Genomic DNA, 22777 nt, shown 5'->3' on the forward strand with positions numbered 1-22777 from the left:
TTTGAGAGGAAAAGAAATTAGAAGCTGATGGGACTGGGAAAGAGCTCCTGGAGTAGGTGGGACTTTAGATGAGCCTTAAAGGAAATTAGAGAAAGGGGTAGAGGTAAGGAGGCAGAACATTCTAGGTCTTGGGTCTAACTAGTGTAAAGACACAGAGCTGGAGTGTTGCATAAGTAAGGAACCACTAGAATTGCTGGAACATAGAGTATATGAGGGACAGTACAGTATGAGAAGGCTGGGATGATAGGAAGGGTTCAGGTTATAAAATTCTTTAAATGACAAACATGGGAGTTTCTACTGAATCCTTAGTAGGAAGCCATTGGAGCTCCTTCCATTTATTCATTCATTCAATAAACATTAAGCACCTAATATATACAACAGGGTTGATATGATCAGATCTATGCTTTTAAAAAATCACCTTGGCTGCTGAATGGAGGCTGGTTTGGATTGGGGAGACCAGTTCAAAGACTGCTGCAATAGTACAGACAAGAGGCGATGAGGGCCAGACTTAGGGCAATGATTGTGTGAGTGGATGGGAGGGAGGGGAAGTATAGAGGAGAGGAGGTAAAGGTTGAAACAACAAGATTTGGCAATAGATTAGATACAGGAGTGATGGAGGGTGAGAAGTCTAGGATGACCCCAAGGTAAAATGCATGCGCAAAGTGGTTATAGACAAAATGAGCCTTAGGAATACTAAAGGGAATATGGTAGGGAGGCTAAGGAGTATCCAGCGCTTTGGTGAAACCACCATTAGGTAAGGGAAAGAATGCTGGGTTTGAGGTCCAGAAGATTTCTGATTACCTATGTAATGAAGAGCTTGACTAGATCAGGCATTCTTAATCTGGGGTTCTATGGATAGATTTCATGGGGACCATGAACATTGAATGAGGAAAATGACATTTCTATTTTTACTAATCTCTAACTGAAATTCAGCCTTTTAATGCATTTTGAATGTAGGCAACAAAACATTCGGAGAATATTCTGAGGAGTCCATAGGTTTCACCCAATTCCCAAAGACCTCCAAGACAAGAAAGAATAAGAACCCTTGCACTAGAAAGTCTCTAAAGTGTCTTCCAGGTTTGTCTGTCTATTTTTAGCATTTATTTCTTTTTCTTTTTAAATGAGGGAGAATAGAAATGGGAAGGAAATAAGATAAATTTTCATTAAAAAATTAAGTTAAAAAAAAATCCCTTCCACCTGAATATACTACAATGGGATAGGACTTGTGATTTATTGATATAGGGAACTCTCAATAAGAAAACTCCTTGACTAATGCAGATTAGTACCTTCTTTGAATTTTTTGCTTGTTCATTGTATAGAGTTACCTAAGTACTGAGAGGCTGTGGCTTACCCAAGGTTGCACATTCAGTATGTGAGAGAGGCAGGATTTAAACTCAGGTCTTGCCAACTCCAGGGCAGGCTCTCCATCCATTATACCAGCTTGACTATGTGATATTATGATGATATTCTTCTAAATAAGGCTTGATCTAAAAGAGGTAAGGGCAGTTGCCTATGTAGTAGGGCCTGAGGGTCATCTGAAGGGGCCTTGCCTTCTGCCATTGGCCTGCTGATTCTAATACGATTTGACCATTTAAAGATGATAGATGTTGATCTACAAGGACCCTGTGAGGTCATTAACTCCAACCCTCTTGTTTTACAAGGGAAGAAACTGAGATAGTCCCAGAGAAGTTAAATGACTTTCCCAGTGTCACAGAACAAGAATCAAGGGCAGGATTCAAACCAAGCTCTTTCTGGCTCTAAGTCCAGAGTTCTATCTAGTATACTATCCTCCTTTTGGAGGTAAAAAAATTGAAGGCCTTTGCTAAAATGCAAATGTCATCTGGAAAGACTAATGACCTTAGATTTGAGCATCTCGATTGGCATTTGTTTGTCAGATCAGCTCACTTATCACCTGACAGAGCTATAAGGGAGACAGTAGAAACTTTTCGGGGAAGAAATTCAGAAGAATTAGCAGAATGGCACAGGCAGGGAAGGAGAGACGACATATGCTTTAATTATATAATCACAGAATTACAAATATTAATGCTGGAAGAGACCTTAAAGATCACTTAATCCAAGTGGCCCTGCTTTTTCCTGTATTCCCTATGAGGACCTAAGGACCAGAGATGTGAATGCCATAGCTCCAGTTAGTGGCAGATCCTGGACTGAAAATTGGGTCTCCAGATTCCCACCAACATTGCCATTCCGCCCAAAGACGAATGCTTCATGATTTCTACTCTCTGGCAGCCTTTCCTGCCCCTTCTCTTTATGGGAATGTATCAGGGAACCAATTTCCCATGTTTTTCCAGAGAAATGGTGCATTCCAGTGGTCCCTAGGGCAGAGCCATGGTGGAGGTGGGGGGAAAGAAGGGAGGAACTGGACAGAGAAGGAACTTTCCTTCTTAAAAATTACATTTTGGTTCACACCCAGGTAGCAGGCACCATAACAAACAAAAAGCATGGAGGGGGAAGGGAGTGAGGAAAAGGAGTGGGGCGTCAGACTAATGACTAGGAAAAATGTGCCAGGAAACACACATGATACACATCACCATAAGTTAACAATTTACCTTTGAACACCCAGCCTGATGGCTTTCTTGTGGCTGGGAGTGTTCATCCGATTACATCTCAAGGCTGCTGTCAAAGGCATGCTGCGGCTCTGGTCTCATGGTTAGGGCAAAGCTGAGATTGTATGGCCCATGTGCCAAGCAGCTGACATAAGGTTATCACTACCCAGGCAAATGTCTTGCCTGGTTGGAAAAGGACGTTTAGAGGAGGTAAGAAATGGAGGTTATTCAGGCAAGTCTAGCCTCCTTTTTGAATGCTGCTTAGTACCTGCGCAAAACATGGAATGATCAACACTGTCTCTCTTTCTTTATACTTCTCTTCCCCTGCAAAGTTCTTATTTACCCTTTCCATTATTGGAAATTAGGAATGCATTCCCCCAGGATGCGTGACTTTGGTGAATGGCATAATGCAAAGAATGCTATATTTGGAGAAAACTTTCATTTAAAGTCCAGATGTGCCCTTTACTAGCTGTAAGATCTTCCCTGTTCTGCACCTCAGGTTCCCCATCTGTATAATAGAGGAGCTGGACTGGATCATCTCAAAGATTCCGTCTAGTGCAAAGATTCTGTGCGCATGAATGAGTGAATCTATTTGGACACTGAGAGAGAGAAATTTTTCTACACCGTACACTCCCAATCTCAGGCTGCCAAAGACTTGGATACCATCTAATTACACGGATTAGAGGGGAATTCCCAAGATGAGGTTAATTAATTATATCATTAACAGCTGTAGGAGCAGGGTCAAAATCAGAGCTGGACATCCATGCATGTTAAGGTTCCTATAATAAGGAACTTACAATCTAGTCAAAGGCTAGAGGATAACAGTGAATGACAACAAAGATGGTGAGAGTCAGCTAGATGGCACAGTGGGTGGAGTGCTGGGCCTGGAGTCAGCAAGACTTGAGTTCATGATCCTGCCCCAGACATTTAGCTGTGTGATCATGGACAAGTCACTAAGCTTCTGGCTGCCTCAGTTTACTCATTGATGAAATGGGGATAATAACAGCACCTACTTCTTGGGGTTGTTATAATGGTAGAAGGAATAATGTCACTGTTGTTGTTGAATCATTTTCAGTCATGTCTGACTCTTCACGCCCCCATTTGGGGTTTTCTTGGCAGAGATACTGGAATGGTTGCCATTTTCTTCTCCAGCTCATTGTACAGATGAAGAACTGAGGCAAACAGGGTTAAATGACTTGCCCAGGGTCACACAACTAGTAAATGACTAAGGCTAGATTTGAACTCAGCCATATGAGTCTTACTGACTACAGGCTGATGCTCTATCCACTGCACCACATAGTTGCCTTTATTATACTGATAATAGCTAACTTTTATATACCATTTACTATGTGCCAGGCACTGTGCTAAGCATTTTCCAAATATTATCTCATTTGATCCTCACAACAACCCTGGGGTGGGGGTGGGGGATAGATGCTATTGTTTGAACTCAAGTCTTCCTGACTCCAGATCTAGAACTCTATCCACTATGCCATTTAGCTCCCCCTATAAACATATGATATTTATTATAAGTAAATAATGTTTCTTAGGTTTGCTTTGCAAACCTTAAAATGCTAGATAAAAATTAACTTATTATTAGTAGGACTTCAGACAATGTCGTATATGAGGATCAGTTAAGGAATGGGAGATGTCTAACCTGGAGAAGAAAAGGACATAATGGCTCTCTTTAAGTATCTGATGGGTTATCATATGGAAGAAGGTTAAGAGACATTATATAACATTTGGCCCTAAGGCCAGAATTGGGATAGAAAAAACAGATCAAGGCTCAATATAAGAATAAAACTTGCTAATAATTAGAGCCCATCCAAAGTAGAATAGTAAAATGGACTAACCTGAGGAGGATGGGGTTAGGATTCCTCTCATTGGAGGTCTTTAATTGGAGGTTTGATGACTCCATCAAACCACTGCAAAGAGAAATTCTTGATTAATATGGAAAGGAAAATCAAGTCAGTCAATAAACATTCATTAAGTGTTTAGTATATGCCAGGCACTCTGCTACATGCTGGGGATACAAATACAAATTAAAAGCACTGATAGTCTCTGCCCTCAAGGGGTTTTCAATCTAATGAGAAAAGACAACATATGTATAGGAAGCTGAAAGGGGAGGGAAGGGAGGTTGGAAGGAAGGAAGAAGAAGGTGCGGGAGGCATGGTAGAACATTCCAAAGAACTCCAGAAGCAATGTAGTTTGTGGGAAAGGTGGATAATTACTGTTCTGAGCCCCCTCCTTAAACAGAAGACCTGACTTCAAATCCTACCTCTGACTTGTATGACCTTGGAAAAGTCACAACCATCCTGGATCACAGTTTCCTTATATCTAAAATGAGAGGGTTAGACAAGCTGCCTGCTGAGGCCCCCTGTAGCTCTAGAGCTAAGAGCCTGTGAGCCAAGGCATCAGTAGAATGAACACTGGTCTTGGCATCATGAACCCTGGCTTCAAATTTCCTGACTCTGAGACCAAGCTGCTCTGTGTCTACTTCTTTCAGCCTCAGTTTCCTCATTTATAACTTGAGAAGTTTGGGGGCAGAGCCAAGATAGTGGAGTAAAGGCAGGGACTCGCGTGAGCTCTCCCTCAAACCCCTCCAAACACCTTTAAAAATGATTCTAAACAAATTCTAGAGCAGCAGAACCCACAAAAAGATGGAGTGAAACAAATTTCTTGCCCAAGACAACTTGAAAGTCAGCAGGAAAGGTCTGTTGCACCAGAGTGAGAGAGGAATGCAGTCCAGCACAAGCCCTGCCAGTGCAGATCAAGCCCCAACAAACCTAGAGCAGGCCTTGTAGCAACTGAATCAGTGGCAGCTGTGGTAGTTTCTGGACCTCTCATCTCACAGACACCAAAGACAACTTAGAAGTTCAGCAGGAAGGGTCTGTCCCACCTAGGTGAGAGAGGAGCACAGTCCAGCACAGACCCAGCTCCAGCAAACCAGAAGCAGGCCTTGGGAGTGACTGAATCAACAGTGGCAGTTGGCAGCAACAGCAGCAGTGGCTGCTTCTGATGGTAAGGGTGGTCAAACAGTGGATCAGAAGGAGATTACAAGGGTCTCTTTGCTAGCACTGATGCAGGATGCTGTTACATCACCCATACTCAGATCCAAGTTACAGTCCTGGGTGGAAGTCCCAGGGTGAGGAAGAGCACTAGAACACCAGAGCTTGTAGCCACAGGGAAACAGGGACCCTGGTCACAGTTCCAGGGTGCTTGTGGTCACTCCTTAGATCATACAACCTTGGAAGAACTGGAAACTTACAAGTCCTTAGAAGTATCTCTGAAAATAGCTGCACAAAGCCCCTGAAGCTCGGGTCGGTGCACCCTCCAACCTACTTTAACAAAGAGTTAAAAGTTAACTAATAGATGTTCATATATTCATTTCTCAAATATATTAAGAAATGAGTCAAATCTATAAGAATACAAGTCATTTCCCAATTGATAAATGGTCAAAGGATATGAACAGGCAGTTTTCAGATGAAGAAATCAAAGCTATCTATAGCCATATGAAAAAAATGCTCTAAATCACTATTGATTGGAGAAATGCAAATTGAAACAACTCTGAGGTACCACTTCACACCTACCAGATTGGGTAATAGGACAGAAAAAGAAAATGAGGAATGGCGGAGGGGATGTGGGAACAATGAGACATTAATGCCCTATTGGTGGAGTTGTGAACTGATCCATCTGTTCTGGAGAGTAATTTGGAACTATGCCCAAAGGGCTATAAAACCATGCATACCCTTTGATATAGAATGCCAGTACTAAGTCGATATCCCAAAGAGATCATGAAAAAGGGAAAAGGACCCACATGTACAAAAGTATTTATAGCAGCTCTTTTTGTGGTGGCAAATAATTGGAAATTGAGGGGATGCCCATCAATTGGGGAATGGCTGAACAACTTGTGGTATATAATTGTGATGGATTACTATTGTGCTATAAGAAGTGATGAGTGGGTGGATTTCAAAAAACACAGAAAGACTTACATGAACTGATGCTGTGTAGAATGTACTATATAAAAATCAACAACAATATTGTAAGATGATCAGCTGTGAATGACAGCTATTTTCAGCAACACAGTGATCCAAGACAACTCTGAAGGAATTAGGACGAAAAATGCTGTCCATCCCCAGAGAAAGAACTGATGGTGTCTGAATACAGAAAGAAACATAGATTTTTTTTTTAGTTTATTTATTTTCTTGAGGTTTTTTTTTGTTTGTTTTTTGGTCCATGTTTTCTTTCCCAACATGACTATTATGGAAATGTTTTGCATGACTACACATGTATAACCTATATCCAATTGCTTGCCTTCTCAATGAGGGTGGGTGGGGAGGGAGGAAGGGAGAGAATTTGGAACTCAAAGTTTTAAAAGCAAATGTTTAAAAAGTGAATTGATTTTACATGTAGCTGGGGGAAAATAAAATACTAAATAAAAGGGGAAAATAACTTGAGAAGTTTGGACTAGAAAATGTCCAAGATATATTCCTACTCTAACATATATTAATTCTAGGGAGGTAGTGCTTTTGGGATAGTGAGAAAAGCACTAGATTTAGTCTCTTTGCTGATAATTCTCAAATCTCCTATTCTGCTCTAACCTCTCTGTTGACCTCCAATCTCATATCTCCAACTGCCTATTAGGCCTCTTAAACTCAACAAGTCCAAAATCAAACTCCTTATTTTCTTCCTTGAGCCTTACTCCCTTTCAAACATTCCCTTTTTTGTCTTCTAATATTTTTAATGTGAAAATTTTTATATATTTTTTTATTTCCAGTTACTTGTAAAAAACATTCTTCCAAACTTTTCCTGTTAATGTCAAGGACACCACCATCCTTCAGGTACTCCAGGTTCACAAACTGGGTGTTATCTTCAATTACACTCTATCCCTCCCATCTCTCCCCCATCCCATTCAATTTGTTGTACATGTGGTTTCACCTTTACGATATCTCTCAGATATACCTCTGGTTTCTTTTGATACTGCCACCACCCTGGAGCAGACCCTCATCCCCTCACATCTGCCAGTAGATCTTTGGTCTTCAATGTACCCTCCATTCAACCAACAACATGATTTCCCTAAAATGCATTACCCAATTCAATAAACTCCAATGGTTCTCTATCACCTCTCGGACTGATACATGAAAGTCTCTGGCATTCAATGATCTTCATAACCTAGAACCCCACTAACTTTCCAGTCTTCTTATATTTTACACTCCATGTAATCTTCAGTCCAGTGACACTGGCCTCGCAGCTGTTCCTTGAAAAAGACTCTCCACCTCTCAGCTCTGGACACTTTCCTTGACTGTCTCCCATAGATGGAATGCTCCCCTTCTCATTTCCACTAACTGCCTTCCCTGCCTTCTTTCAAATCTCAAGTAAGATCTCACCTTCTACAGGAACCTTTTCCCAAATAACCTCTTAATTCTAGCACCTTCCCTCTTTTGATTACTTCTAGTTTACCATATATATAGCTTTCTTGTACATAGTTGTTTGCATGTTATTTCCCCCATTAAATTGTAAGCACCTTGAGGGTAGGGAATGGCTTTTGCCTTTCTTTGTATCCTCAATACTTAGCACAGTGCCTAGCACATAGTAGGCATTTAACTGATATTGACTGAATAACTGACCTAAGTTCAAATCCCAGCTCTGCTGTTTATTACCTGTATAACCTTAGTCAAGTGACCTTACTTTCTTGGCCTCCAATTTTTCCACCTATAAAATAAAGGAGTTATATTAGCCAGCCTCTGTGGTCCCTTCTCTATGTTTATGATCCTATGAGCAAAGGTAGTGATGTTCAATGGACTGATCACTGGATGTAACATCAGGAACCCTAGCTTTGTATCCTGCCTCTGACTTGTGTGGCCTTGGACAAGTCACTGAATTTCCTCATCTGCCAAAGATGTTCTCTAATATCTCTAAATATGCCTGCTCTTAAATCTTATGATTTCATAAACATGCATTTGCCCATGGATCTTCTCATCCCTCCATTTAAGGAGGGATTTGGCTCTGGCCCAACATCATGGTTATCTTTCATTACTTGTATCTTCCCTTGTCATTCCTCTATTAAACACTCATTTGTTTAACTCTGAATAAATGTGAAAAATTCAACACCAGTCCTTGACCAGCAAGCTAATTATGCCAATGTCAACAAATCCTTCCAAAGACTGCTCTGGATGCTAAAGAGGAAAATGTTTGTGTGTAACTAATGAGAGTGTATATGTTTTCCACTTCTCTCAAAGAGATTTACTCAGAATTATTGAAGGATAGAGCTGGTAAAGATCTTAGACATTATCTGGGTACAGTCACCATGTTTCAGCCAGAAAAGCAGCATCATGTCATGGAAAGAGGATTGGATTTGAAATTAGGGGACCTGGGTTTGAATCACGGAATCATACATAGATCTAAAGCTGTAAGAGTCCTCAGAGGCCCTCAAGTCCAGCCATATTATTTTACAGATGAGGAAACTGAGGCACAGTAAGATTAAGTGATTTGTCCAAGGTTCCACAGCTAGTATGAGAAATTGTATTTGAACCTAGGTCCTACAACTCCAGAGACAATACTTGGGTCTCCTCATCATATTGTCTTGATATCTATGAGCTGTGTGACCATGGGCAAGTTATTTAATCTCTCTGAGTTTTAATTGCTTCATTTCCAAAATGGGGGGAATGACACAATAATATAATAGGTTCATTGTAAGGAAAGAGATTTATAAACTATGTAGCACTATAAAAAATGTGAACTAGTATTGCTTTAGTGAAGAAGACTGAGGAGTTCCTTTTTGTAGTTAATTTTACAGATGATTATGGAAGACAGTTAACCAGGAACAGAGCTAGGAAAGAGTGTGCCTGGGGCAAGTTGCATGAAACCCATTCTTTCAGTTGAGGAAAAGGTAACAAGAGAAAAGTAGGTGGACCAGAGGAAGAGGGAGACATTCGCCTCAGAACTGAAAGCTTCCTATTTTAATTATTTGAGAACTTAGCACTAACATTTATTGTTTGTGTGTAGATGAAGGACTCTACGTGCTAGCAATCCTTTCAATATTTGGCACCTATGGGTGAAGCCCTAGTGCCTATGCCTGGTTGTAACTCTGCCTATTGTTCAGGTAACTCAGGGGCCTTTCTGCTTAATGATCTTTCTCTTTGGGCATTTGAGATCACACTTATATGCAACATTTATATTCAACACTTGCATGCAACACTTCATTCAACATGTTTTCCCCATTGGAGTACTGAATGGATCACTTCTTTCAATCTTTAAATGTTTTTATGGCAAAAACACCAAAAAAATAGTTCTTGTCTAGTGAAAATATGGAAATTAAGTCTGTGCAGAAATACAAATGCAATATGTATGCTAAGGCTTTTTTTTGGATGTCATATATGCCTCATTTTTGGATCTATTAAGAAATTAATCTTTCCTTCTGGTAAATCTAGGCCTTTTTTCTTGGTAATTATCAATGTTTGCATCACAAGGAGAAGTAACTAGAAACTCCCTCTTTTGACCAGCTGTATACATATAAAGACTTTAGGGTTAGGAATTATAGGGTGAAGAGCACAACCCAACAGCCTCTGGTGTGGTGCTCATAGAACTAGTAATTTCTTTTGCTGTTTGATTTTTATCAATAGTTCTTATTTTTACATTATCTTACTTCCCAATTCATCTTCCCCCCCCCCCCACACTCGGAGAATCATCCCTTACAACCAAAAGAAAAAAGGGGAGAAGCGCAAAGGAGTTCATCAAAAGTAACCAACACAACAACTAAGTTTTATAGTATTTCTAATATCCTCTGTAATCCCTCACCTTTGAAAAGAAGGGAGGAAAGTACATTCTCATACCTCTTCTTTGGGAGCCAATTTTGCTCTGGAGGAGAAAGTGAGGCTGGTGACTTTGCACAGCCCTCCCTCACTCAAATCCAAGTCAACTGCAAGTCAGGTCATCATTTCCCTGATGTCACAGTCCTCTTCGAAAATGAAGGACAAACACAACCTGGTTATTATAATTATTCAACATTTCATTTTGATTTAGGTGTTAATATTTTCATTTACATTGTCACAGTAATTGTATATAGTGTTTTCTCAATTTTACTTGTTTTGCTTTGCATCAGTTCATTCATGTCTTCTGATGCTTATATGAATTCTTTATATTCATCAGATCTTGTAATGAAACAATATTCCATTATATTCACATATCACAATTTGTTTAGCCACTCCCCATTCAAGGGACATCCATTTTGTTCAGCTTTTTACTTCTTCAAAAAAGGAAAGTGAGTCATTTGTAATACGGTAGTTTCAACAGAGAAACTTTACTCACTTAAAATTAATGTGTTTTCAAGAAAAAGGATGAAATTGTGACAAGGCTAGCAGGAAAGATATTTGGGACATACAATTGGATATCTAATGGGAAAAATTGTTGGACTTAGGGTATCAGAAGACAAAGGCAGTATATGGGGGTGTGCTAGAGCCAGCTCAGAACCGCTTAAAAGAAATTGTCAAATTTTCAGTGTGAGCAATTATACCTGGGATATCAGCAGATGACATGAATCTGGAATTCATTTATTATTTTTTTTCTATTGTCTAAACAAAAATAAGTGATGGAGAAAATCTTAATAATGTAGATTTAACTTAGAAATATGTAGTGAATCCAATGTTTTTTTTTTCTTTTCTTGAGAGAGAGAGAGAGACAGAGAGACAGAGACAGAAGCAGAGAGACAGAGAGAGAGAGAGGATTGTTAAATATTTTCCAGCATGTTCCTGGTGATTTCTAGTTCTGTGACATTGGGTAAAATTTTTGATAGAACTCAGTTTCCTCCTCAGTAAACTTAGGTAGTTAAACTTATAGGGTCTAGTATTGTGTAATTTTACAGTCTTAACATTAACTGAATCCAGACTTTGACCATCATTCCAGCAAATGAGTTGAAAGTACCAATGCCTAGATCTGAACTTGTTAGAAATTGTGAGGCTTGACATTTTAAAAAAGGAAAGTCAGGCCTCATTTCTAATAACTAGAACTATCAGTGAGAGAGACACATCAGTTCATGATGCTAAAACTGTTAAGAGCCACCTGGAATGAGCCTCTATTGGGTTCTAGCACTACTTAGCATGATGTGTGGAACAGTTGAGCTTTACCCAAGAGCATTAACTTTAGAGTCAGAGGACCTGCATTCAAATCTTCTCTCTGCCACTTACTACCTATATGACTTTGAGTAAGAAAAAAAAAAACTTGTAACTCAGTTTCCCTCACTGTATAATGAGGGGGTTGGACCAGATGGCCTCTAAAATTCCCTTCTATCTTTAAATCAATTACCTTATAATGGTATGGTATAATGGGAAAAGCACTAACTCTAGCTCCAGAGAAACGGGGTTCAAATTCTGGCTTTGTTGTTTCCTAACTGCATGACCTTGCGCAGGGTGTATCACCCGTTCGAGCTTCAGTTCCTTTATTTGTAAAATGAATGGCTCGTCCTCCAGGATCTTTACAATTTCTACTGTCCCTTTCAATTCTAAATCCCATGAAGCAGCCTTGACTTTGGCTATTGATTCTACTCTGGCCTATAGTCTTGGGCTCCAAAATGAAGACAGAAATTCCTTGACAGGGTTAAACTGAGAATGACCTGTGCCTTTGCAAATATAACTCTCGGATGTTTTAGACCCTATTTTGTTTTATATCATTTTTCTTTTCAGCTCTCCAGCACAGTTTTAAAACCTGACAGCAGAGATAAGGCAAGTTATTTAGCCATCCCAAGACAGATTTAAAAATCATGGACCATCAGAGCCTCCAAAGAAACATGTAACTACTGATCACAGAATAAATTCCCATACACCATAGGGAGTAGTATTTTTCAGCATTAAGATGTGCTTTTTTAAAGAATAATATTATAAAATATTTCTCATTGTACTGTCCCCAGCCCCATTTGTTGCACCCTAGGCAGCTCCCTACCTTGTCTGTTCCTAGTTTCAGCTCTGTCTGATGGTGCCTTGGAAAGATGGCAGGATTTGGAATAAAAGGACCTGGGTTCAAATTCTGTCTCTGTCACTTACTACCCAGATGACCTAGATCAAGACATTGTATTTCTTTGTTCATTTTCTTCATCTGTAAAAATCAGGGGGTAGTGGAGATGGCCTCTGAGGTTGCTTCTAGCTCTGAATCTATTATTCCATGATGATGCCTTGTCAAATTAAGAGAATGAAAGTTTGCAGACACCTAGCTCATAAAATTAGGTTGATATAGAGGAGGTTGGTAGTAAGGGGTAGTAACAGGTAGGGAGAGATTTAAACTCCCACAGTGGTTAGGATTAGGTCAGTGACAAAGAGAGAAGCAAAAAGGGGATGGGGGATGTCTTACAGGAGCTGTACCAAGTCTCCCAGGGTGACTTCACACTCCTTTGCCAATATATAGGGCTGACCTTGCTCACAACATTGGCCTCGTCATTAGCTTGTCCCACTGATAGTGGTTATAAATAGACATCTTCACCAGAATTTAAGCACTCACAGGGACCTTAGACACATAGGCCAACTCTGGCACAGAGCAGGTATTTAATAAATGCTTGTAGATTTTTTTGTTCAGTTGTTTCAGTCTTATCTGACTTTTCATGATCTCGTTTGGGGTTTTCTTGGCAAAGATACTGGAGTGGTTTGCCATTTCTTTCTCCAGCTCATTTTACAGAGGAGGAAACTGAGGCAAATGGGTTTAAGTAACTTTCCCAGGATCACACAGCTAGTAAGTGTCTGATGCTGGATTTGAATTCAGGAAGATGAGTCTTCTTAATTGTTGCCTTAATTCCCTCATTTTACAGGTGAAGAAACTGAAGGACTGAGAGGGCAAAGGCCTTGTCCAAAGTCACACAGGTAATAAATATGAGAACGATGATTTGAACTCAGTTCTTCTGACATCAAATCCAGTGTTCTTTCCATCATATATACCATACTGTCTCTTACAAGGTTGTGTCTAACCATAGTTGCTGTGATATCTGCACACCAGGAGAAGTCTCTCCTGAGACTAATTCAGTCTGGCCTTTCTTTGGGAATTAGAACGTCAGGTTCTGCACCTGTCCCTGCCTTCTCCCTAGATCCCAGCAAAGCTAAATTAGCCTCATTCAAGTTGACTCTATTCCCCTCACCCCTCCATGCTCCTGATTCTCTCAGATTGGTTCTGGAATAATGTCTGGCTGACAGCCAGTGAGAAATTTAAAATGACCTCCTCACAACTGTGCTCTAAAAAGAGTGCTTTACGGAGCAAAGCAAGCATTTTCAATTATTCATGGGCCCCTCTTCAAATGTGAATGCCAGTCTTCCTGGTGTCAGAGATTTTGCACCATTAGCCACATGATTATTAAGAGCCAATTCCAGGAGCTGCTACCTCTGTGATGCCCCAGCCTTGCCAAGATGCCAGTGGAGAAGAGTGTAAGATTATCCACTGGGAATGTGGGATGATCCCATGAGCCACATGGCCCATCTCTGGGGCCAAGGGCAATGGAGAGACTGCTCAGTTATTAAGCTTCTTCATCCTTAAACTTCTGTGCTAACGAGCTGAGACCTAAATACTGTAATGTTTATTTTAGCGAACGTACAAATCTGGTCTCTGAAGGATGAACATTAATAAAATATGCGCTCTAACTTTATGCAACAAGGAAAATATAGAATACATTTTCTATTCCCATTGATCCTCAGGCCACTGGCATCCCACCAACAATTGATTTAGCCATTTGATTAGTTTGGGGGAAAACATTATATTTTAATGGGGTATATATAATTCTAAGTTACTGCTTTGAAGTCAAACCAAATATTAAAATTACCTCTTTTTATGGATACTGCATAGCCATGAAGCTTTGTAATTACAGCCTGGGTTTTTTAAGTGATTTGAATAGGCGAGGTGATTTCTGCAAAGCATGCCATGCTAGTGTGGAAACCTATATTCGAATTCCCTCCTTTATCGTGATGAATCTAACCCATATCCCTTATACCTCATCATACATAAGCTCTCAGGTTCTCTGGCTTGACTTTCCCCCCTCCCAGCATTCAAACCTGGGTTAAGCTGAGTAAAGACACAGGGAAAATGAATAGAATCCATTCTAGCCAAAGGCAAATATGTCCTCTGGACCACCAGGCCTTGCCAAAACCCTATCTCTCCACCCTAAGAACCTTTATTTCTTTCCATCCATCCTAAAGCTATACCCCTCTACATATGTTGTCTTCCCCTAGTAAGCACCCTGAATTCAGGAGCTGTCTTGTTTCTTTATTTGTATCCCCAACACTTAGCACAGTACTTGGTATATAGTGCTTAATAATTATTTTTGCAATCATGAATCTGAAAGAGGAAGGAACAGATGATGACTGCCTAGCCAGACTCATGGATAGAGAGATTCTAGGGTCCTAGTATTTGTAGCTGTAAGGAATCAGAATTTATCTAGTCTAATCCCTTCCTATTGTAGAGGAGAAAAAATTAGGTCTAGCTAGATGAAGTAATTTGTCCAATTCCACAGAACTGGACAGGATTAAGTCCAGAACCCTGGTCTCCTAATGTTTAATTTGTGATCTGTCCAGTGAGCCACTATCTCATATCCTAAACATCTCTCCTACTAGTCTTCCATAGTGCTTGAAATTCCATTTATTAGCCTCCTAAAGACTTCTAACATTATTAGATAGTGTTGTTTCCACTAAACCTTATTACCTTTCATGTGTTGGTTGACTGGTTGGTAAAGGAAAAATACTGGCCAGATACAGCTGTTAACTGGTATGTATTACTAAAGAGTCATTGGGTATTATTTCAATCAAACGACACTTATTCACTGGGCACCAACTGCCTACCCAGCCTTCTGCTAGGCCTCTTCTTCAATACCTCAATGATTTGTAATTTTGTCTGTACTGATAGAGATTCTAGCCCTTCCATGACTTTAGGAATTGTCATGAAACATTTACCCCAACCTGGTATAGAGCTTCTATATAAGTTAACTAGCCTGGTCCTTGAGCAACAGATACAGAATCTGCCATCAGAGTTTGCCTTGAATCTTTGTCAATTTGGTAGAACCTAACAGAGCTTGAGCTGTGTTGGTAAAACAATCAAAAACCCAGAGTCAAGGCCATGCTGTATTGACACCACATCAGAGGAGGTCTTCTGCGGAAGCAAGGGGAAATGGGGGTTTGGGACTAGAGAAGTAGAAGTCACAGTCTTTGTGTATTTTTGAAAAACTAGGGAGATCAGAGATAGTCCCTGAAGACTAGTGAGAGAAAAACAGTGCCTGTGTTTAAGAAAAGAAAAATGACCCAAACTATTCAAAACCAGTTATCTTTCTTATTCAGTAAAATGTAAACTCCTTGAGAGCAGAACCTTTCTTTTTCTTCACTTTGTGTTTGTATCTTCAATATATAGCAGAGTCCCTTTCCCATGATAGGTAATCATTAAATGTTTCTTTGAATCAGCTCATGGGATAGAGTGCTAGATTGCTAGATTTGAAGTCATGAAAGCCTGAGTTTAACAAAAGACTAACTTAGACACTTGTTAGCCATGTAACCCAGAGCAAATCACTAAATCTAAATTAGGGCCTCAGTTTCCTCATCTGTAAAAGAGGGATAATAATCAGACCTACCTCACCAGGTTGTTGTGAGGATTAAATAAGATAACAGATGTAAAAGCACTTTGCAAAAGTTATAGCATTATATAAATGGTAGCCATTATTATTAATTGAATTTCATATCTGGTATATGATTCTAGTTCCACAGACATTTCTCAGTGTTAGCCATTGTGTTTAGTAAACTTGGCTTGGTCTATCAATTTGCTTGTCTTTCAATTATATATCCTTGTGACTAGCTCTCATATTATTGTCTTAAGCTGGTATTTATATCTTATTTTCTTTAACTTTTTCCCCATTAAGATACTTTGTAGAACTAGATAAATCATAACAAATTCATTTTGAGGAAGGAAAGTTCTAGAATATTAAGGGAAACCACAGAAAAAAGTAGGAATGACAGAGAGAAGCACTTTTAGATCTTAAATGCTACTGTATTTTAAAGCATTCATCATCAAAATTATTTGGTATTAGTTTAAAAAAACATAGAACAGTGGAGCAGGCTAGATAGTGAAGGATTTGAAATAATTGAACTTATGAATCCAGTTTGAGAAACCCAAGAACATTAATAAGTTGATGCCTATGTGGCAAGAACTTCTGCAACAACTAGAAAACAAAATGGCATAAGGTAGGTTTAGATACAAACTTACTTCACATACCATTACAAGCTCAGAGTGGAGGCACTATCTTCAGTCTGAAGCCTGCAGAGGAATAATGGGGGCAGGAATCCCAGAGAAAAGGGGAGCCTCCTGTCACTGAAGCAGAAGAGCTTTCCAGATGGCTGATGGGTTCTGAATCCACAACACTGTCTTGAAACTCAAAACAAGTCATCCCAAAGGTCTGCTGCTCAGACCCGAAACTACATCAGGAACTGGTAGAGCTCAGACCAGGGGTAGCAGTCAGACTTTGCCCTGTATCAGACTACTTTGAGAACACATAAAGAATGCAGGTACCCAGCCTAAGCTTGCTGAGATTTCATACCATGCATTCAGTGCATCAAGAAAGCAAAAGCATAGTATAGAAATTCCCTCTAGAATTATGTAAGTCCTGGGCCTAACATCAAGTACAAAGTCAGGAAGTAGGATGAAAGAATGGGCAAATGAAAAAAAAACTCATCATATAAAACTATTATGATCATAAGGACACTCAAGACAGAAACCCAGAAAAAGAGAATGACTAAAACATCTGAAAGCAAAACCTCTGGGAAAATACAGCTTGGACACAAATTCAATCAGAATTCCTCAAAGAGATTCCTGAAAGACCATCAAGGAGATGAAGCAAGAGTTTTTAAGAGTTTATTTTTTTTTAATTTATGAAATGAGTGTGCTAAAGGAAAAAAATGTGAACATACATGAGCGCAATGGAAGAAAGAATTGGAAAGGGAATTAACAATTTGGAACAAGAGGTACAAAACCTTGCCCGAACAACAAACTCCCTGAAGATTATTAGATTGGACAAAATAGAATTTAATGACTCCATGAGACAAGAAATATTAAAACAAAGTTAAAAGATTAAAAAAATAGAAGAAAACATAAAGCATCTCAGAGCAAAAACAACTGATCCAAAAAATAAATTTAGCAAAGAGAATTTAAGAATCATTGGATAACCTGAGATCCATGGCCAAAAAACAAAACAAAAAATAAACAAACATAAATATTATACTTCAGGAAATCATAAAAGAAATGTTCTCAAATCTCTTAGAACCTGATGGAAATAGAATTCGCTGGTCAACCCTCTGAAAGAAACCCCAAAATAAAAGCTCCCAGGGACATCATAGCCAAAATCACAGCTTCCAGGTGAAAGAAAACAACAGTTTAAGTAGCCAGAAAGAAAGAATTCAAGTACCAGGGAGCCACAATCATGATGACACAGAAGGCAAACAATATAGGCTTACAATCAATAATAACTCACACAAGAAAAAGCTGAGTATAATCCTACAGGGTATGGTGGGGTGCAAGGGGAGGGGGTGGGGGAAGGGGAGAGGGGAATGGCACTTTAATGAAATAGAGGACTTTCAAGCATTCCTAATGAAAAGGTCAGAAATATGTAGAAATTCTGAAGTGCAAACACAGGAGTCAAGAGAATAATAAAAAGGTAAACATGAAGAAACAATCACAATGGACTAAACAAAGAAATCGTTTACATTCACATATGGAGAGATGATACATGTGTTCCCTCTGAGCCTTACCATCTACAAGGGTTAGAGAGATATTCTAATTAAATGGAAGGTCTGAGAATAGTTCTGTGATTTTTTGTTGAGCTTAAAAGAAAAATGGGAAAGAAGGGGAAGAGGAATATATTTGGGGGGAGGGAAAGGAAATCTAGGGGAAATTCTCTCACATAATTGGAATGTAAAATTAGAAGTCTCTACAAATAAAGGGGAAAGGAAGGGAAAGAGTGATGGATACTTGAACAACTCTCATTTAAACTGGTCAAAGGAGTGAAGAATTTGCAAATGCATAATTAAATATGGAAATAAATTTCACACAACAGGGAAATAGGAGAGAAAGGAGAAAAAAGGAAGTGGGTATTAAGAGGGAAGGGTAGATTAAGGGAATAGCCCTAAGCAAAATAAACTCTAAATAAGAGGTGGGGAACTTGTGGCCTTGAGGCCACTTGTGGCCCTCTAGGTCCTCAAGTGTGGCCCTTTGACTGAATCCAAACTTCACAGAACAAATCTCCTTAATAAAAAGGATTTGTCCCATAAAACTTGGACTCAGTCAAAAAGTTGGGAACACTGATTCAGAGTGAGCAGAACATGGAGATCAATGTATATAATAGCAATGGTATTATGAAGAAAAACAACTTGGAAAGACTTAAGAACTCTGATCAGCATAGCAATCAGCAGTGATTTTAGAGGATTAATAATAAAACATGCTGCTTTTCTGATAGAGAGGTAAAAGACTCTGAGTGCAAAATGTGACATTTTTTAAAACATGGCTAATAAGGAAAATAAAATGTTTTTGCCTTGCTCTACATATTTGCAGTAGGGGTTTTATTTTTCTTTCTTTTTCAATTGGGAGCGATAGAAGGGAAATAATGTGGATTTTGGCTGATTAAAAAGTAATTTAAAGAGTTCAGAAAGAATGGACTTATGATTTTATTGACATCAGTAACTCTAAGGTGAGGAAATTCCCTCTTACTAACAAAAATCTCTCCTACCAAAAGGAAAAAAAAATAGAAAAGAAACATATCAGATGTTGTTAGGGAAAAAGTTTAGCATCCAAGGTATAGAGGGAACCATAAAAGAAAAAAATAAATAATTGTAATTGCATGAAATGGAAGTAAGCCTCCATCAACTAACTATGCCATAGCATTCCCTCCATTAATGACTTTAACCAGCTGTCTGTAATGCATTCCTGCACTCCTGATTTCTACCTTTTGCTTTGGGAATAGTAATTCAATTAACTTCCCTTTGGCTTCCCCACTCCCTAGACCAAAAATCCCTTCCTTCTATACCACATTCATATATTTTGTCATCTTTTTTTGAAAATAAGCTCCTTGAGGGCAGGTACTATTTTATTTTTGTATTTTGTACCTAGTGGCTAGCATAGGGACTAGTACATAGTAAGTGCTTAATAAATGCTTTTTCATTCAATCACAGTGTAGTCAATGTAACCTCTGAGGATCCCTATCCCAACTCCCACTCTTCACAGATGATTCTTATGGTCCCAGAGCAAGGCCTTATCTCCTCCTGAGTCCTATGGGCACCCATGAAGGTGAATAATGATTCTTTAATACTATCAGTTTAAGCCCAAACCAGTGTACTTCCCTACCCCCAAGATTATCACTTGAGAGTCAATTTAGTCAGTCTTAAGTAGTTTTTAGAAAGGGATATATATTAATGGTGGCATGGTAAGAACAATTGGTAAAAAACAAAACAAAACAAAATACATTTCCTCTAAAAGTCTGTGACATAGTCTCTCATAAGTAAATCCAGAATCCAGGGAAAATTAGGGTCACACTTAGAGAGCACATATGATAAAGGGCTAACTCATAGCTTCTGACCATTAGAAGTCCTTTTTTCTATTTATGGGATTTTCAAGGAGCCCCCTTTAAGGATAAGGAATCTGTGACAATTTGTCCTTAACTTTCCTTGCATTTACTGCTGCCAGGTGCTGCTGTCCCAGGGGGGTGATGCTAGGATGTTGATGAGAAAATGAGAAGTCTAAAATCCCAGGACTACATGAAACTCTAAAGATCCTCTTCTGGCCAAAAGAGGGAATGGGGAAGGACACCTCTACTCCAGAGCTGACATGACTCCTTAAATCCTTTTCAAGTGGGAAGGTGGAATACCACACTGGCTCCAATTTTTAGAATTCCACAATTCCATCTATTAAGCTGGGAACCAGAAGGTGTGATGAAATCCCTCAGCCAGTTGGAACAGACTTTTGCCTAGACTTTTGCTGTTTGGTATGATTTCACTTCATCAAATATCTTTCAAAGACTTTTTATACTTAGCCTAGAGCCTGTGAGTGAGATCGATTGATCCGGCATTTTATCACTCTAAGTCTAAATGAAATGGGATTGAGAATATCAATGAACCACACCCTTATAATAGGATGGCAGGAACATTGATTTAGATCCAGAAAATCCACCTTGGAAGCCACCCTGTCCAACCCTCTCGTTTTACAGATGGGGAAGCTGAGGCACAGAGATATTCAGTGCCTTGGTCATGGACACTCAAGTATCAGTGGCAGAGCCAAGATTCACACCCAGGTTATTTGACTCCAAACTTGGCACTTTCCCCATTATGCTATATTGCCTCACAATCCATTCAATATTTATTCATCATCCCTTACATAGCATTGTGGAATCTTGGATCTGGAAGTAATCTCAAGACGAGTTCAACCCCTTCGGTTTATAGATGAGGCATCTGAAGTACAGAGGCTGAGTGCCCATAGTCACACAGCCAATTAGTGGTAAAGACAGGAATAAACCTGAAGTTCTTTGGCATTCAGTCCATCGGTCTTTGCATCGTAATGTGATTTTTCTCATATAGCACATCTCCCGATTGTCTCCAAATAGGATGAGAACTATTTCTCTGGCTGCTCAGTACATGGGGGAGAGTCTCAAGCCATTCTCTTCCTATGGAGTTAAGTAAGCTGATCAGTAATGGCAAACTCAAGTGTACCTCCTGGACTCTGCATCCCATGCCCTCTTCTCTCTTAAGCTTCTGAGTTGTCAAGGAGGCCAGATGATTAATTGCTCTTTCCTATCTCCTCCCTCTCAAGGAAATGACTCCATTAACCTTCTTAGGTCCCGAAGGTGTCATTAAGCACCTTGTAGTTATGATTTACTGGATACTGCATGCCCTAAGGGCTGGAAGGGGTTAATGCCCTTGGCAAAGTGCTTCACTTACCCCAGAGGGCTCCCTGGGGTGGGTCTGGTCAGTTATTCTCCCAGAGGGCTGGGAATCTCAGAGAGCAAGTTAGGGACTACTCAGAGATGTCACTTTGACCTCAGCATGAGCTGAGGGAGGGGCAAAGAACAGGGAGGTCCAGTGGCTGGCTGTTAAGCAGACTAGCCTGACCCGAGTCTCAGGGTTGAGTTCTGCCTAGATCTCTCTGGTTTAGCAGCTAGAACTGACCCTCTCTCTTTCATTTCGCTGCCCCTGTTTCCTTTAAGGAAAGCTGCGGTCCACAGCTTCATGACTTGGATCATATACCTTTTAACAGAATGACTTTTATCCTCATTCAGATACATATTGTATTGGCTGAGAAACATCAAAGGGACCATGTCGTTACATATTCTATTTCTGAGAGGAGAAAAGCAGCTTCTTTCTTTATTAACATGGCAAATGTTGACTCTTGTAATGAAAAATGCACAAACGCGAGGCCATTTTTGATGAATAGGTAATAGAACAGCCCTGAATGAGTGAGAATTAATTTCCCTTCGGTGCGTCTGCCGTGCAGGAGGCTTGGGAGCCATGACCAAGGCACAGACCACAGCCTGGTAGTGGCCAGTTTCCTAATGGATACTTGGTCACTCACAGTGACCTGACCCCTCAGGAGGCCAGCACAGTCTAAGAAGCTGTAGTAGGGAAACTGCCATTATTCCATTACTGATAAACGGGGGCAGAGAAATGACACAGGTCCAGAGTCAGCTCCCTGGGATTTAAATTTCAACCCTTGTTTCTACCACTCAGCCATCAAGGCTGGTTTATCCCTAGTGGAGGGCATTGTTCACATTTGCTTACTTAAAACTCACTTTATGCATATTGACGTTGAGAACACAGGATTGTAGATTTAAAGCTAGAATGGACCTTTGAGGCCACTTAGTCCATTCTTATCTATAGGTGAGGAAACTGAGGCCCAGAGCAGTCAGTCAGCTTATCTACAACCATATTTGCAATAGGATATAGGACCAGGATTTAAAGCCAGTCCCCTTAACTCCAAATCCAATATCCTTTCCATTGCATTATTTCAGTCCTACTCTATCTCTAGCTTTTCTTCCCCCACTCACATCCTCAGCTTCTCAGTGTCCCTTTAACATGAGATACTCATCTTTTCTTCCCCCCCCCACAGTCATGCAAAACATATTTCCATATTAGGCATGTTGTAAAAGAAAACAGATTTCCCCCCCTCCAAATAAAAAACAAGAAAAGTGAAGAAAGTTTAAAAAATATGCTTCAATCTGCATTCAGACTTTATTTCTT

Source organism: Trichosurus vulpecula, chromosome 3 (genome assembly GCF_011100635.1).
Source record: "Trichosurus vulpecula isolate mTriVul1 chromosome 3, mTriVul1.pri, whole genome shotgun sequence".
Classification (NCBI taxonomy): domain Eukaryota; kingdom Metazoa; phylum Chordata; class Mammalia; order Diprotodontia; family Phalangeridae; genus Trichosurus; species Trichosurus vulpecula.